This window comes from Lontra canadensis, unplaced genomic scaffold (assembly GCF_010015895.1).
Source record: "Lontra canadensis isolate GAN:19392208 unplaced genomic scaffold, GSC_riverotter_1.0 scaffold36, whole genome shotgun sequence".
In the NCBI taxonomy this organism is placed as follows: Eukaryota; Metazoa; Chordata; class Mammalia; order Carnivora; family Mustelidae; genus Lontra; species Lontra canadensis.
This window is the reverse complement of record NW_022631030.1, coordinates 6,777,278-6,793,476: the sequence shown is the minus strand read 5'-3', so window position 1 is coordinate 6,793,476 and position 16,199 is coordinate 6,777,278. Positions and strand designations below refer to the sequence as shown.

Below are 16,199 nucleotides of genomic sequence, written 5' to 3'. Positions count from 1 at the left end.
GCCTTCCCTGGCTTTCTGACACTTTGTAGAACACACCAAGCTCTTTCCTACACCAGGAGCTTTGCACCTGTTGTTTTCTTTCCCTTTCTGGCTCTTAGCCTGGTTCCTCCTCATTTTCCACACATCGTTTTATATTTAACCTCTCCTGGTCACCCCCTCCCCTTACTTATTTCTCTGTCACCACACCTGGTGGATTTTCTTCTTAGAGCTTACTTTTGTCTAAAACAATTTCAGTTTGGAACTGGGATCATCCGTGTGTATCAGGGCAGTTTTCCAAATTTCCCTATTTGGGGCCTGATGTTAAGTCATCTACTTGCCTTTTTGTATCAATAACTCACAATAGCCTCTCCAAGAATCCTGCCTTACCTTGATTTCTTTTTTTTTTTTTTAAAGATTTAACCTATTTATTTAACAGAGAGAGAGAGAGAGAGACTACAAGCAGGCAGAGCAGCAGGCAGAGAGGGGAGGAAGCAGGCTCCCCGCTGAGCAGAGACCCTGATGTGGAGCTCAATCCTAGGACCCTGAGATCATGACCCGAGCTGAACGCAGAGGCTCAACCCACTGAGCCACCCAGGCGCCCCCTTACCTTGATTTCTAACAAGGCTAACTGATTTATACAAGCCACATAGAGGCAAGTGTTCCTGTTTGCCAATCAAAGCTCTTTGCACTTTACTGAAGCTTAGGTGACAAGGGTGGTTAATGGGCAGGGGGACGCATGGCTTTCTGAAAAAGCGACAAAGAATGTGCCTGGTGACTGCCTATGGCTGATGCATTTTCACTAAGTAAATTCCAAAACTATTTGTCAGTGATTTTCAGTTAGCTACTACTTGTGTCTCTCTTCTCTCTCTTTAGTATAATGGGAAGAAAACTCTACTTGCCCTCATGTGGACACAATATAAAGACTAATGAAGTCTTTGAACTAGGAGGGCATACTTGTTACCTGGGTAATTCACTCTGGTTTTATTTCAGAATGATTTTAAAACCATAAGAGGCATGCTTCTCAGGACAAACATTTTGTACTTCTAGTTGCTTTCTTTTCTTGCTCATAGCATTGTCATCCTTGTTAGATGCCCACTTCAGAGTAACCTTTACTGGAGAGAGAATGAATAAGACAAAGGAAGAAAGACATGACCCCAAAAAGGGGTGGTTGGGTCAGAGTGCAGGAGAGGCCAATATGAACAATCTCTGCTCCTGCCTGTTTTAATCATCTCCCAGTTAAGTTCAACGCTCACTTCCCTGTAGCTGTCATGAGCTGTGACTTCAGCTCATGGTATCTGAGTACGTTGAAATTTACCACCACCGACATTGTAATGATGCTCAGTACCACACTCTAATTAAAGCCAGCCACTGGCAGCCATGTGAGCCCTTTGTGAAGGAGATGATGCAGTGAACCCTGATGCCTGAGAGAGAAAGGAGAAGCAGTGAGGAAGGAGCCAGGCGGCACAAGAACTCTGAAGTCTATACAAGGAGCACAGGGTCCAAGTGTTGACCATTATCTGCTCTTCCATCCTTGTGGCTCCTAGGGGATCCCCCTGCTCCGGTTTTGTTTCTGCAGAGTGAGGAGAGGTAATGTGGTTTAGTTGGGAAATACCCCAAAATAAACACACACACACACACACACACACACACACACACACAAAGTTTCATTCCACAGGGAAGAAAACCAAGGCCTGGAAGAGGAGTATAATAACAAACCTGAGCTTCTCCCAGATCATTTTTCACACAACTACTTAAAGTGTGAAGCTTAGCAAAGATCAATGAATTGCTAATGAATCTGCAATATTGGCAACTAAGCTCCAGTGATTTTTCTTAAGAGACAGGCTGCTACTGGCTCGGCCATGAAAGCTGCATCAACTATATTGATAAATGGAGACAAAGTCAGGGTCAATGTCATCTCCATTGACTCTCCCGCCTCTTCCCACCCCCAACTGATTGCAGTAAATAGCACCATCTCATTTGGCTCTTGAAGTTGAATCCTAGGGGTCATCCTTGAGCCCCTCATTCTGTCCACATCCAGCCCATTGGAGGTTTCTAGCCCATCTTCCTTCATTAGTATGGGATGCCTATGCTGTTTCAAAGTCCAAGAATATACTTTACAATGAGGTGCAAAATCAGTTATTTCTGAGAGAAAGACCTGAGGAAATCATATCACAAATAAGAAGGGCACTTGCACAGGTAATGGTCACAGCAACATGGGATAACCAGAGAGGGACAGATTTATCTTGAACATAGCCAAGGTTATTTCTTCCATTTCTGTCTTGCTAAGTGAATGAGAGACTTCTAGACATAATGGATTTTCATACCATATCTCCTAGCAAAAAAGTATATAAAGAAGGTTCTGGAAGGATAGTGACTGAAGGTGTGAAGCAGGTCCTAAATGGACTTAAATAATATCTCCCATTCATCCATTATCTGGCTGCATCACCACCGTAGTCCAAGCCAATGCCCTCTTTTCCAGACCACTGAACATGACCCCTGAGTCACCCCCTCCACCCACTCAACCACCTGTCACTGGGACAGCAGCAGAATAATGTTTTCACCATAAATCAACTCACTTTCTTACCCCTGCTTGAAACTCTACAGGGATTTTCCATTACATTTACAAAAAAATTCAAACACCTCACCCTGGCCTATAAGTCCTTATATGATTTGGCTGCAGCTAATTTCTCTGACTGATCTGGTACTTCTCTCCACATTGCTCACTATCCTACAGCCACACTGGTCTTCTTTTGTTCCCTGAAAATGCTAAAGCCATCCCTCCATAGGCCTTTTGTAGCAACCCTTCACTCTGGAATGCTCTTCCCCCAGACACTCTCCAGGCTGATTTCTTATCACTCAGAACTTAGCCTCAGATGTCTCCTTCCCAGAGAGCTTGCCATAGACAGTCATCACCACATTATTCTGCTTTATTTTCTTCGTGGCATTTACCACTCTCTGAAATCATTTGATTATTTCCCATTGTCTTTGACTCTGGTCTCTAGAATGCAAGGCACATGTGAGCTAAGATACTGTGTCATTACCCATTTTATTCTCAGTGCCAGGAACAATGCTGGGTGCCTAGAAGGGTCTTGCTCAATAAAAGTTGTTGAATGGATAAACGAATGAAAACATGGAAGGTCAACCATCATTAATATCATCCTCATAGCACCTGTCATAAACACCAGGCATATTATCTCAATCTCCACAACTACATGATAAAAACATTACTCTTGTCAACTGACAGACAAGGAACTAAGGTTAAGAAGGTTATGGAACTTCCCAAGTTAGCAGGTAGAGAAGAGTGAAAGCAGTCTGTCGGGCTCTGAAGCCTCTGCTTTTCCTCTCTCACCCTGTGGTTACGTTGCATGGCTGGTGCTGCTTTGCTGGGGCATGGGTCTAAATCCGTCCATGCGTTCGTTCTTTTATTTTGTCAGCTGTTTATTTGGGACCAGTTGTGTGCAAGGCGCTATATGAGGTGTGAATTTTGCCATGAATGAGATAGAATTCTTGCTTTCACTTCTCTTACATTCCAGCAATAATTTGGTTAATGCTCACATGCATCATTCTGACGGTGTTCATCGGCTCAGGCTGCCATTACAAAATACTGCACACTGGTGGCTTACACAACAGAAATTAATCTCCTCACAGTTCTCGAGGCTAGAAGTCCAAGATCAAGGTGCTGGCAGGGATGGCTTCCTCTGAGCCTTTCTCTTTGGTTTGCAGAGAACCACTCCCTTGCTGCATCCTCACATGGCCTTTTCTCCACACCTGAGCACCCCTGGTGTCTCTTCCCCTTCCTCTATGGAAACAGGTCGTAGTGAATTGGGGCTTCATTTATGTTATGACTCAATTTACCTGTACCTTTTTAGTCTTATTTACTTATTTATTTAGTTAGTTAATTTATTATTTTTTGAGAGAGAGTGTGTGTGCACGTTTGTTGGGGGAGGGGCAGAGGCAGAGAGAGAATCCTAAGCAGACTCCATGCCCAATGTGGAGCCTGACACGGGGCTTAATCCCAAAACCCTGAGATCATGACCAGAGCTGAAATCAAGAGTCAAACGCTTAACCAACTGAGCCCTTGGGTGACCCTGCCCATACCTTTTTAAAGGCCCTATCTCCAAATATAGTCAAATCCGGGGTTAGGGCTTCAACATATGAATTTGGGGAGGGCACAATTCGGTCGATAACACTGATCATTTAAGAATAGTAACTCTTTAAAGATGTGAATAAAAGCTGGATTTCCAACTAAATTAATATTAGTATTTTTCTAAAAGATTTTATTTACTTTTATGAGAGAGAGAATACAAACAGCTGAGGGAGAGGGAGAAGAAATCTCCCTGCTGAGCAGGGAGTCCAATGTGGGACTTGATCCCAGAACCCCAGGATCATGACCCAAGCTAAAGGAGACACTTAACCGACTGAGCCACCCAGGTGCCCCCAGATTAATATTGCTATTGTGTAAGTCCTAGATTAAACTCATTTATATTAGTGTGGGATGCCTATGTTTTTTCAAAGTCCAAGACTATATTTTACAATGAGGTGCAAAATCAGTTATTTCTGAGAGAAAGACCTGAGGAAATCATATCACAAATAAGAAGGGCACTCACATAGATAATAGTCACAGTAGCGCGGGACAGCCAGAGAGGGACAGATTTATCTTGAACATAGCCAACGCTATTTCTTCCATTCATGTCTTCCTAAGTGAATGAGAGACTTCTAGACATAATGGATTTTCATACCATATCTCCTAGCAAAAAAGTGTATAAAGAAGGTCCTGGAAGGATAGTGACTAAAGGTATGAAGCAGGTTCCAAATGGACTGAAATAATCTCTCCCAGTGGATTTTGCAGAACAGAGTGATCTAAAGTTTGGCTGAGATTCTACTGTATTTACGACCTTTGCCTGGAATACCAGCATTGATGATTAATTGATGGAGGGTTACAGTGGTCCGAATACTTAAAAAATAGTATCTCTGCAAGAGCATCTTCCTATTTGGGCTTGAAAAAATTATTATGTGGCTCTTTGCCCATATTAAAAAAATACAAGTTTTTATTTCCCTTAACACATAACCAATTTAAATTCTAAAAGCTATCAGGTTTAGGGGAGAGAATGGTACTCCTTTTTGTCTATAGAATTTAGCATAGAACCTAAAAGAGGGTAATGTTCAAGAAATGTCAGGTTTTTGGAAAGCCTAGTTAAACAACACAATAACAATAATAATATTGCATTGTTATTAGAGAAACAGCTTGGGTGGTGGGAATAAAATGGGTATAAAACAGGCTGAATCCTGGTCCAAACAGTCCTCTGACTGGCCAGGAATCTTAAGAACAAGCAGACCACCCACCACCTGCCAAAAATCTCTGGGGGAGTCTGGGTTTCCTCATATGTAAAATGAGTCAATAGGGCTGGTCCCAAGTTCTCTCTAAAATGTCCTGTTTTAAGGGTGTTGGATGATGATTACCAGTTGGATATCAGGTAGGGTTGCCAGATTTTGCAAATAAAAATACAGGTGTCCTGTATTATGTGTCAACCCTCATATACCCTGAGAGGCCCCTGAGAAAACAAAGTCATCACGAATAATCTGTAATGTGCATAATCTGCTGGCATTTAATAGAGACCTGACTGCTTATGTTAAGTTTCGGAACTTGCAACATTTCAGATTGGTTTGGGGCTGGTTCTGAATGCTCCCATCCCTACTGATATGTCCCAGGAACAGAACTCAGAACAAGCTAGGTGATTAAGTGCAACAGAAACCGATGATATTACACTATATATTAACCAACTAGAATTTAATTAAAAACTTGAAACATGAAAGCAAGAAAGAAAGCAAGCAAGCAAGCAAACAGGCATTGTAATCCCCTTTCCCTGGCCCTGCAATGGTTTCCCGATAGGGCAAAAACCCGCCACTAACACTCCTCATGCAATGTTCTGCTGGGGTTGAGAAGGCAGCCAAATTCTTGCTATGCCTCTGCCCTTTTATACCAAGTCATACGTTGGCATTCTGGAAGAATTTAAGTGCATAACAAGGTACTATTGTAGAAAAAAAAATACATGCATCATGTTCTCTGGGATCTTAAACCAGATTCAGCCCCAGCCTGGCCACGTTCTCATGGGATGGGGAAGAAAGGTATTCCTGGGTCAGGAAAAACCATCTCCTTGAAGAACCTCAGAAGAACTGTTTGTGTGGCAAGAAATCCGTATAGAAACCAGCAAGCTATTTGTTCTTTGTACCAGAATAGTGCTGCCCTTCCGGCATTTTGACAACTGACTTATGGTTTGGGTTGGACACAGTAAGTAAATTCACCAGCCAAGTTGTGCAGCCCATAACAAAGAGAATGTGAGTCAAGCACAGCAAGAGAAGGCATATGTGTTCTGGGTTTTGGGGTCGTAAATACAGGTTAGGAGCTTCATACCAATTGCTTCTATCCCTTGACACATTTCCATTTTAAGGTTAAGTAGGTTTAATTACACAGCTCCTTTTCCCATCTTTGCCTCTTTTTGACATTACATAAGGTATTTTAGGAACAGAGAAAGGTTAATGGGCCTATGATGGGGCCTAGAATTAACTTCCTTAATTAAACCTCCAGAAGACATCTTTTCATTTCTTTTAATGACCTGTCTTGGTTAAAAAAGACCCAAAGCTCCTGCAGTCTTGTGCAGGTCCTGCTTGTGTAAGACCCACACAATCCATCATATGATTGGAGCTTTGTCCTAGATGATGTTTCTGGCTTAAGCAACTGCTGTCATCAACAGGGGGGCCGAAGCTGATGGGCAAAGAGAAGATTAATCTGTTCAGTGTTGTGACTTTGTAAAATTCACTTTTGTGGATTTTGACACATTTCAGGCATCAGTTTATTTTTAGAAAGAAAATAGATGACCATGTCCCTTCTCAAATTATCCTTCTCAAATATTTGTGAATTAAATTACAATTTAAATGTACTGGAGAGTGGACTACAATCCAGAACCTTGCCATGAATCTTTTCAAAAACTCTTATCCTACTCTGAATTTCTTATTATTTAAGAATTTCTAAGATGTGTTTCTCTTCCATGAAGGCTTGCTATACGCTAATTTTTCAAATGAATTCTCTTTGTGGAACTGTCAGCATTCAGGGGATTTTTCAGAACCCATTTCAATGTGACCAAATTCTTTTTATATTTAAGGACACTCCCTGTAGTCCTAATTTTTTTGGCTTAATTTAGTGGTAATTCATTTACATTTCCTCATATTATTGGAGGAGAAAATGCATATACTATTAGTGTTCTTGTTATTCAAGATGAAAATTTTAGCAGTATTTCCTAATCAGTAATATGTATCCAAATCTCCCTTTAAAATTTTAGCTATATATATATATATATATATATATTTTTTATATATATGCATTTATTTATTTATATGTATATCACATATATTTATATCTGGCTGGCTGGTTCTGGTTTAGAGATCTGGACCAAGAGAATGAAATCTAATCTGTGTTTCTCAAAGTTCTCCAGAGGATACTGAAACCTGTTCCATATGTGTGTCTGGAAATGTGGTCTGCTTTAGAGCTCCAAACCTAGGGCAGTGAATGGCTTCTGTTCCTTCTTCTCCAAGTCTTCTCTTCTACCTGATCAAAGGACTGCCTGAAAGGGGGATTGTTGCTCAACAGCTTCTTGTGACATTGACCTCAGCACTGAATGTGAAACAGAGCTGTTGTTATCTGAACTATGCAAATATGAGAGTCAATGAATGTGCACTTCATTGAAAAGGCTTGTGAGAGACAAAATCCTGAAACTGTACCAGGTGCTCCCACAGTTCTCTCTCCCAGGTAATGGAGCACCAATGGTTTGTTTCTTATGGTGTGTAGATCCTTGAGTTTGCTAATAGACATCCTGTGTTTCATTACAAAAAGAGTTTAAGGGATCCAGATAGATGCCTAGATGCGTAGGAGAATGTCTGCAAGGTTGTACATTCTTAAAAATGGCACCTCATCTTTCCTCTTCCTCTAATTCAGAGAGTATGTGGTATGGATGCCTGTTATCACTTGGTGTTTTATTCATATTACATACCCTGAGTTTAATTCTTTCTATGAACATTAATTATATATCCATATTAAATAGAGTGGGAAATAAATGACCTTATGTCTCTCTTTTGCTGTCCTCTTCAGGACAGGGCTGGAATGAGCAAATTAATCTGTAATAAGATGGCCAGACTGGGAGGTGTCAGGGGACATGTGGCAGGGGACAGAGGGTATGCAGATCCAGCTGCAAAGTTCAGAGCATAATATCCAAAGAGTAAGGCAGCCCAAAGTAGTTAACATCATGGAATCTGCAGTAATTAGACAGAACATGATCAGGAGAAACCAACAGGCAAACAATAGATGGAAACTTGTCTGTGTTTCCCTCATCTATAAAATGTAGGTAATTCAGTACTTAATAAATCGGTTTGTTGTGAAGACTAAATTTGCTTCATACACGTAAAGCACCCCGAATGGTGCCTGGTGCATGGTAAGGTTGGATTAATGAGTGAAACAGCATTATTGTTATTGTCTTCATCAGCAGAAACCAGAGTATAAGGTGGGTTCTGGGCCTTAGGAGCAGGGACTAGGAAGACAAAGTGGAAGACGGGATGCAAATGTAGCTGGACCTCTGATGAAGAATACTAAGTTGGAGCTCTTGAAATCTTCCGTGCTTGAGTCCCAAATTGATCTTGGAGACCAGTTGAACTGAGCTTGAAGCACAGGGTCATGAGAGCCCCAATGTGGGGAAATGGGGTAGCAGAGGCTAAGACCCAATTTCTAGAAGTGTTTAATTAGCCTCACCTCTTGACTTCCTTTCCTTCTGACAACACCATCATGCCCCAAGAGAAAGAGTTCCCTGACCATCTAGGAGAGTGGCTGGTGTCCATATTAACTGTCATAGACTGACAGTCCCTAGAAGGCAAGGTTTGGTTGTGCCTTAGGGTATAATTCTTCTGATTATTAGATGCCACAGGTGATTAGGTATTTAATAAATGATATGAAGTAGATCATTTCCCTTTAGGGTAGTGGCAGAGCTAACTAACATAGGTAATTTTCACTATTAACATCAATTCCATTCCTTAATATCCATCATTGGGGGATCTCAAAGATTAATCCATTGCAAATATTTCCACTAGATTTATGTGCTGTGTATTTTTCACAGTTCCCTGGGATAACGTGGTATCTACTTCACACAGTGACTATATTCCTTTAATTATTTCATTTGTCAAACATTCACTGAATGCTCACTACATGTTGGTGATGGTACTTGGATACTCAAGATGCAAAAGAAGAATGCGACATTGTTCCTGACCTCAAGATGTCATAAGCTGGTGCAAGGACAGAGACAAGTTGACAAGCATATTTCAGGGAAAGTGCTGCTAATTGAGCAAACACAAGATGCTGTTGGGATCCAGGGATGATCAACTCTACTCAGTGGTTGAGAGTCAGGGTCAAGAAGAGCTGATAGTGTATTAAAACAGAACTCCAGATCTTCCTCCACTTTTTTTAACCAAAAAAAAAAAAAAGATGTATTTATTTGAGAACCAAGGAGAGCACAGAGTTTGTGAGGGTCAAAGGGAGAGGGAGAGAAAGTCTTTTAAGCAGATTCCCTGTTGAGCGGGGAGCCCAAGTTGGGGCCTCATCTCATGATCCTGAGATCACAACCCGAGCAGAAACCAAGAGTCTGACACTTAACTGACTGTGCCACCCAGCCTCCCCTTCCTTGGCTTTTGATGGGCTTACATCCCAGTAAATCTGTTATAAGTTGAAAATACACTTAATATACCTAACCCACCAAACATAGTAGCTTAGCCTAGCCTACCTTAAATATGCTCAGAACACTTATATTAGCCTACAACTGGGCAAAACCATTTAATGTGAAGCCTATTTTATAATGAAGTGTTGAAAATCTCCCATAACTTATTGAATATTATACTGAAAGTGGTTGTGTGGGTACAGAACAGTTGTCAGTGTTTGGGTTGACCGGTGATCGTGAAGCTGACTGGGATGTGGGGATGGCTGCTTCTACCCAGTACCACAAGAGAGGAAAGTACCACATAGTCCTAGTCAGGGAAAAGATCCAAATTCAAAATTCCATGGATGGTTTCTACTGAATGTAGATACCTCTCACACTATGATAAAGTCAAACTGTCATACACTGAACCATGACAGATTGGGGGCTGTCTATACAATATCTTAAAAAACAAGAAGAGGTTTATTTGGCAGCAAAAGAAAAAGTATGCATAGCAAAGAGGCAGCTTGGGAGAAAGGAGAGGAATGGAACACGTGAGTTGGTATGAAAGTAGCAAAGTGGGAGAAATAGGGTTAGGTTAGTAAATAAAAGCACTATCACCATAAACCTTGCATGAAAAGCTTGAAAGTATTGAATTTGTCAGACATCATTAGAGGACTTGAAACAAGAAGACAATATGATCAGATTTGCCCTCAAGAATGTTCTTTCTGATGCCAGTTTGGAGGATGCGGTGGTTGAGCAAAATACTACGTGGGGGGTCCAGGTGTGCAATTGAGAGATTATTTTAATGTCCATGTTACATATGATAAGGATCTGAGCTAAAGCAGAGCAGTGGGGATAGAAAGGAGGATGGAAAAATCATTTAGGAGCACCCATACAGTTGCAAATGGCAAGATTTCATTTATTTTAATGGCTGAGTAATACTCCATTGTGTATGTATATCACATTTTCCTTACCCATTCATCTACTGATGGAAACTTGGTTGCTTCAGTGTCTTGACTATTGTAAGTAGTGCTGCAATAATCATAGGGGTGCATATATCTGAAATTAATATTACACTGTATGTTAATTATGCTTGAGATAGATAAGCAAACAAATAAAATCCTTTAGGAGGTAAAATCAAAAGGACTTGGTAGCCAGCTGGATGTCTAGAAGTGAAGGAGAAGTACTTAATACCAAATATACTTACTGCTGGTTATCACAGTCCACAATGCATATTCCTCCTTCAGATCCTTACTGGTGATCTGAAGCAAATCCTTCCCTGATGGCCATTAGATGGAAAATGGGGTTGAAAAACTTGCTGTAGCAAAAGAAGGCATATTTTAAGGAAGTTTTGGATTTCACTGGGGTACTTTATTTCTCCATTTAAATGCACGGGAAACACAAGGAGGTTTGCTAACTGAAACCTTGTACATGGAGCTAATGGCCAACGGGGAGAGTCATGGTCTTCGTCTCTTGACCCGTCCTTCCCAAATTTAAGGTGCATACCAATCACCTGGAGGTCTTACTAAACCACAGGTGCTGATTCAGTGGATCTGGAGTGGGTTTGGGAACCCTCCTGTTGAACAAAACTCCCAAGTGGGGCAGATGCACTAGACTCCAGTTTGAGTCATCTGTCTCTAGATTGTTTCACAAAGAGGGAGATACATTTTGTTAGTGCAACAAAATGACCGCAAACACACTGTAGCAATAGGGAAAAGAGTACAGGTCTCAGATTGTACTCTGGCTACTGCCGCAGACCTTTCCGATCTTGTCTGGGTGGGGCCTCTTGGGAATGGCACCTATCCCAGGAAGGGAGTGGTTCTGTCCTATAGAGTTATATGTAGTCCGAGCCAAAATTGTCCTGGTGTTCCTTCAAGAGCCGTAAGAGTGCCTCTCCCCGTGCTGCCCCCAGCATGTCTCCCTGAATAAGCAAGCCCTAACTCAAACCTGAAAATAACTCCAACCCCCCCGGCCCACACAGAGTCCCACCTAGCCGAAGTGGGATAGCCTAAGTTTTGTTTAACTTGCTGTGGGGTTGAGGGATATTTGGGGTTTAAAGAGTTATAAAGGGCTCTTTGTAACAATTGCAATATTTATGTACCTGTCACCAGAGACAAACAAGACTGGAAATTAGGGAACTGGCTCCTTCTCACCTGGGGAGTCAGCCCTCATCCACGTTTGACCTCTACTCACTGACCATGCGGTGCTCTGGTTATGGTTTGTTTATATATGCCAGCTCTTTAATTAAGAGAACATAAGTCCTAGGGATCAGGACCAGATGCTGGGGTTGGCATTGCCTGGTGGGAGACTGGCACTGACCAATGGTCTTGGGTGGCTCAGACCCAACCTGGCCTGCTCTGGTTGCCTGAAATAGGAAATTTTTGCTGTAGGGAGACCGCAGTAGGCTCTGAAATTAAGAGGAGTCTGGTATGAGGAAAGGGGCTATCTTGGGAATCAGAGAACTAGTTCTAGCTCAGCAATAATTGGTTATGTGATTTTGGAAGAGGCATTTTGTCTTTCTCTGGCTTGGTTTCTCTCTGAGAAATGAAGTGGGCTGGGTCAGTTGTGTTCAGCCTGTTCTCTACAGAGTCCTACAGGCTTCACTGAGGAACCAGGAGGATCAGGCTGGATCTACCAGAAAGTTACCAGTTCTGGCTCATGTGATTGGTAGCTCCCCCGCATACACATGACCTTGGTTTTTGCCGTCATGGTAACCTTTTGCCGTTCCACAGAAGTGTTTCCATTGGTGAGGCCACTGATTTAGATTCCGGACTTTCTATAAGAGTTCTTTCCATCATAAGCACTAATCAAATTCTGGAAGATAAGACGGCTCCCAAAAAATCACCTCCAGTGTTGCCCTCAGGAATTCCTTGATCATGGGTCATATATGGAAAATACTTAGAGGAAAAGCACATTAACTGTAGGAACGTGATAACATCAACTGTATTTCTAGGGCATACTCTCCTAAGAAAATTGACCTCTGAAACATCACCTCCAGAATTAGTTTTAGTAAACCAAACCACAACGAATCTACTTTTTTTTTTTTTTTAATTTATTTGACAAAGAGAGACCAGAAGTAGACAGAGAGGCAGGCAGAGAGAGAGAGGAGGAAGCAGGCTCCCTGCCGAGGACTCAATCCCACACCCTGAGATCATGACCTGAGCTGAAGGCAGAGGCTTAACCCGCTGAGCCACCCAGGTGACCCAGAATGAATCTACTTTTAAAAAGTACATTTATTTGGGGGTCCTGGACCATAGGCTGGAGCAACCACTAGACATGTCTTTATCTCAAAATATTTCTTCTAAGTAGCCTATAATCTTAGCAGTTCATTTAAAAGAGGTTGACCTATTTTTGTTGTCTTGATTGTGTACTCACATGTGTTAAAAATCCTTTCTGAGGTCTGTACTGGAGGGATTGTTACCATTCTAATATTTTCCCAGGAGGGTTTTTCTTCAGCAGGTTGTATGGCTTTATAAGGACTGAAGTGCCTAGGAGCAAAGCTCAGTAAAAGTGGCTATTTATATACAACTTGTACTTACAATGGAGCATTTCACAAAGAATTTTCCCTTTGTAGCACTGACAACAGCACCTTGAAAACAGCAGGCATACCTGTTGAATGACTGAATGATCATTCATTCATTGATTCATTCCATGGAGTTGACTCTATCACAGAACTTTGTATGAATTACTGTTTCCTGCTTTGGAGAACTGAAATGATGCTATGCTTCTTCTGATAACTATACTTTTATCTTGATCACTGAGCCAGCGGGAGCTTCATATTTACTTGGCTTTGAAGATCAGTCTTTTAGAAGGCAGAGTCTACCCACCATCGTTCTACTGTTGTTTCCTTAATAGGATTCTCCTCTTTGGCTCTTCCCCTTGACCACAGAAGGATCATTCAACACAGAGACTACTGACAAAAGGGGGTATTTTTTTGTGTGAATAGGGTAAGTCATGAGTAGTTAATAGAAATTGGATTCTCAACAGTATAGTGAAATCTAAGGGATTTCATTTTCAAGTGAATATGGTTCTTAATTTGATTATATTAGAATATACAAGTTTATGAGGAGAAATTTTGAATTTGTTTAGGTGTTTTTCATATCACAAGGAAATACCTGATTGAAATTTGACATTGGAAGACTGATAAATTGGACTCAGCTTCCCACGGGCTTGAGAGCATCTTCAGAAAATAGTGTTACATTCCTACCTTCCAGGAGATGGGGAATTGGCTTTTTAAAGCTTTTTTTTTTTATGAGAAAGGTGATTAATAAACTATAAAAGATGTGAGATTATAGACTCTAGAAAATCTGCTTTGGAATTTAAAGTGTCAGTGGGTCCAATGCACTTAGCTAAGAGATCTGTGGGAGAGGTAGTGTGAGACACATGAGAAGGTAAGGAGAGAAGAAAGCAGGAGATTGTGCTTTCTGTCTCCTTACTTTACTTTGAGCCTCTGTGGAGCTTAGCATGCCCATCCACAAACTAAGAACAGAGGATCTGCCTCTCACTTTTCAGTGATCTTGGAGGTTTGTGGAGGTAGTAATAATGATAGGAGCACTAATGTTAAAAGTGTTGGGGTGTCTGGGTGGCTCAGTGGGTTAAGCATCTGGCTCTTGATTTCACCTCAGGTCGTGATCTTGGGGTCATGAAATGGAGCCCCATGGGGCTCCACTCTCAACAGGGAGTCTGCTTGGGATTCTCTCTTGCCTTCTCCCTCTGCTCCTTCCCCATCTCTCTTTCCCTCTATCTCTTTCAAATAAATAAATAAATTTTTAAAAATCATGTTAAAAGAGTCACAGAGGGGGTGCTTGGGTGGTTCAGTTGGTTAAGCAACTGCCTTCGGCTCAGGTCATGATCCTGGAGTCCTGGGATCGAGTCCCACATCAGACTCCCTGCTCAGCAGGGAGTCTGCTTCTCCCACTGACCTCTCTCCTCTCATGCTCTCTCTCTCTCAAATAAATAAATAAAACCATTTAAAAAAATTAAAAAAAAAAAGAGTCACAGAGGATTCACAGACCTATACCCCTGGGGCAAAGAATACATTATATGTTAATAAAAATAATTTAAAAAAAAGAGTCATAGAGGAAGAGACACATCTTTGAGGAAGATATGTTTGCAACTATAACAGAACTCTGGGTGCCTCACTCCAGCTCCTGACTCACCACTTTTCCCTCTGGCTAAGGAGCAAGGTTTTAAAGACATGAGGAAGACACCCATGGAACCAGGGGTGGCAATTTGCCAAATTCGAATTACCGCAGCCAGCCGCAATGTAAAATCTCTGGAGAAGATACGTGCTGACCTGCTCAGAGGCACAAAGGAGAAGAATCTCATCGTGAAGGGACCGGTTTGGAGGCCCACCAAGACTCTGAGAGTCACTACAAGAAAAGGTTCTCAGACTTGGGATCCTTTTCAGATGAGGTTCTACAAGGGACCATTGATTTGTACCGTCCTTATGAGATTGGTAAGCAGATGACCCGTCAGTGTGGAGATATGATTTGAGGTTGAAATCACCATGGCAGACGCTTGAATCTACTTTTTGCTATAAATTGATTATCAGTTGTCAAGGAAAAAAAAGTCACAGAGATAGGAGAGTGACTCATCACAAGACACCTGTGGTGAAAGCACAGGCATTGAAGCCACTCAGACCACTGTTCAAGTCTGGAACTCTGCCGCTTATACTTTGAGAAAGACATTTAATTCCACCTTTAAAATGGAGATAATAAAGTTGGGATAAAAAGAAAATTTACGGAGGTGCCTGGGTGGCTCAGTGGGTTAAGCCTCTGCCTTCAGCTCGGGTCATGATCCCAGGGTCCTGGGATCGAGTCCCGCATTGGGCTCTCTGCTCAGCAGGGAGCCTGCTTCCCCCTCTCTCTCTCTCTGCCTCTCTGCCTACTTGTGATCTCCATCTTTTAATAAATAAAATCTTTTAATAAATAAATAAATCTTTTAATAAATAAATAAATAAATCTTTTAAAATCTTTTAAATAAATAAATAAAATCTTTTAAAAAAAGAAAATTTACATAAACCAAATACCAGATATCACAGAGTACATGTTCAGTTCACATCACACGGTTCAGCTCTCATCACCATCATCCCAGCTAAGAAATAAGAAGTTTGTTTCCTAAGCATTCATTTATTCAAGGTATTTGGAGTGTTTGCCATGAATGTTGGAAATTTGATATGATTTGATGTCGGCTTATGATGTCAGTGGAGCCAAAATGAAATCATCTCAATACATTCAAAGGGACTATGTTGCCCTTAAGCAGCATGCTTCAGTTCATAACTGACTAATAGGATTTCAGCTGCACACAAATTGTTTTTCTTTGTTCTTAGATTTGTATAATCCATTATTCATATTCTCACCCCAGTCTTTCTTGTGATTAACCGCGTATTTGCAAGAGGGTCACAGAGTGAAGTAAAGTTGGAATTTAAGCTAATAAACAATGGGCTCCTTGAGGGCAAAGCCTACATCATAGTTCATGGTGCTTTCA

At 41.4% G+C, this 16,199-nt stretch overlaps 2 pseudogenes; both read left to right on the top strand.

The window, feature by feature from the left end:
- LOC116874226 overlaps positions 1 to 13,627 on the top strand; it is a 110,834-nt pseudogene extending 97,207 nt beyond the window's left edge.
- Positions 13,628 to 14,049: 422 nt separating this feature from the next.
- LOC116874323 lies at positions 14,050 to 15,234 on the top strand (annotated as a pseudogene).
- Positions 15,235 to 16,199: the final 965 nt, after the last annotated feature.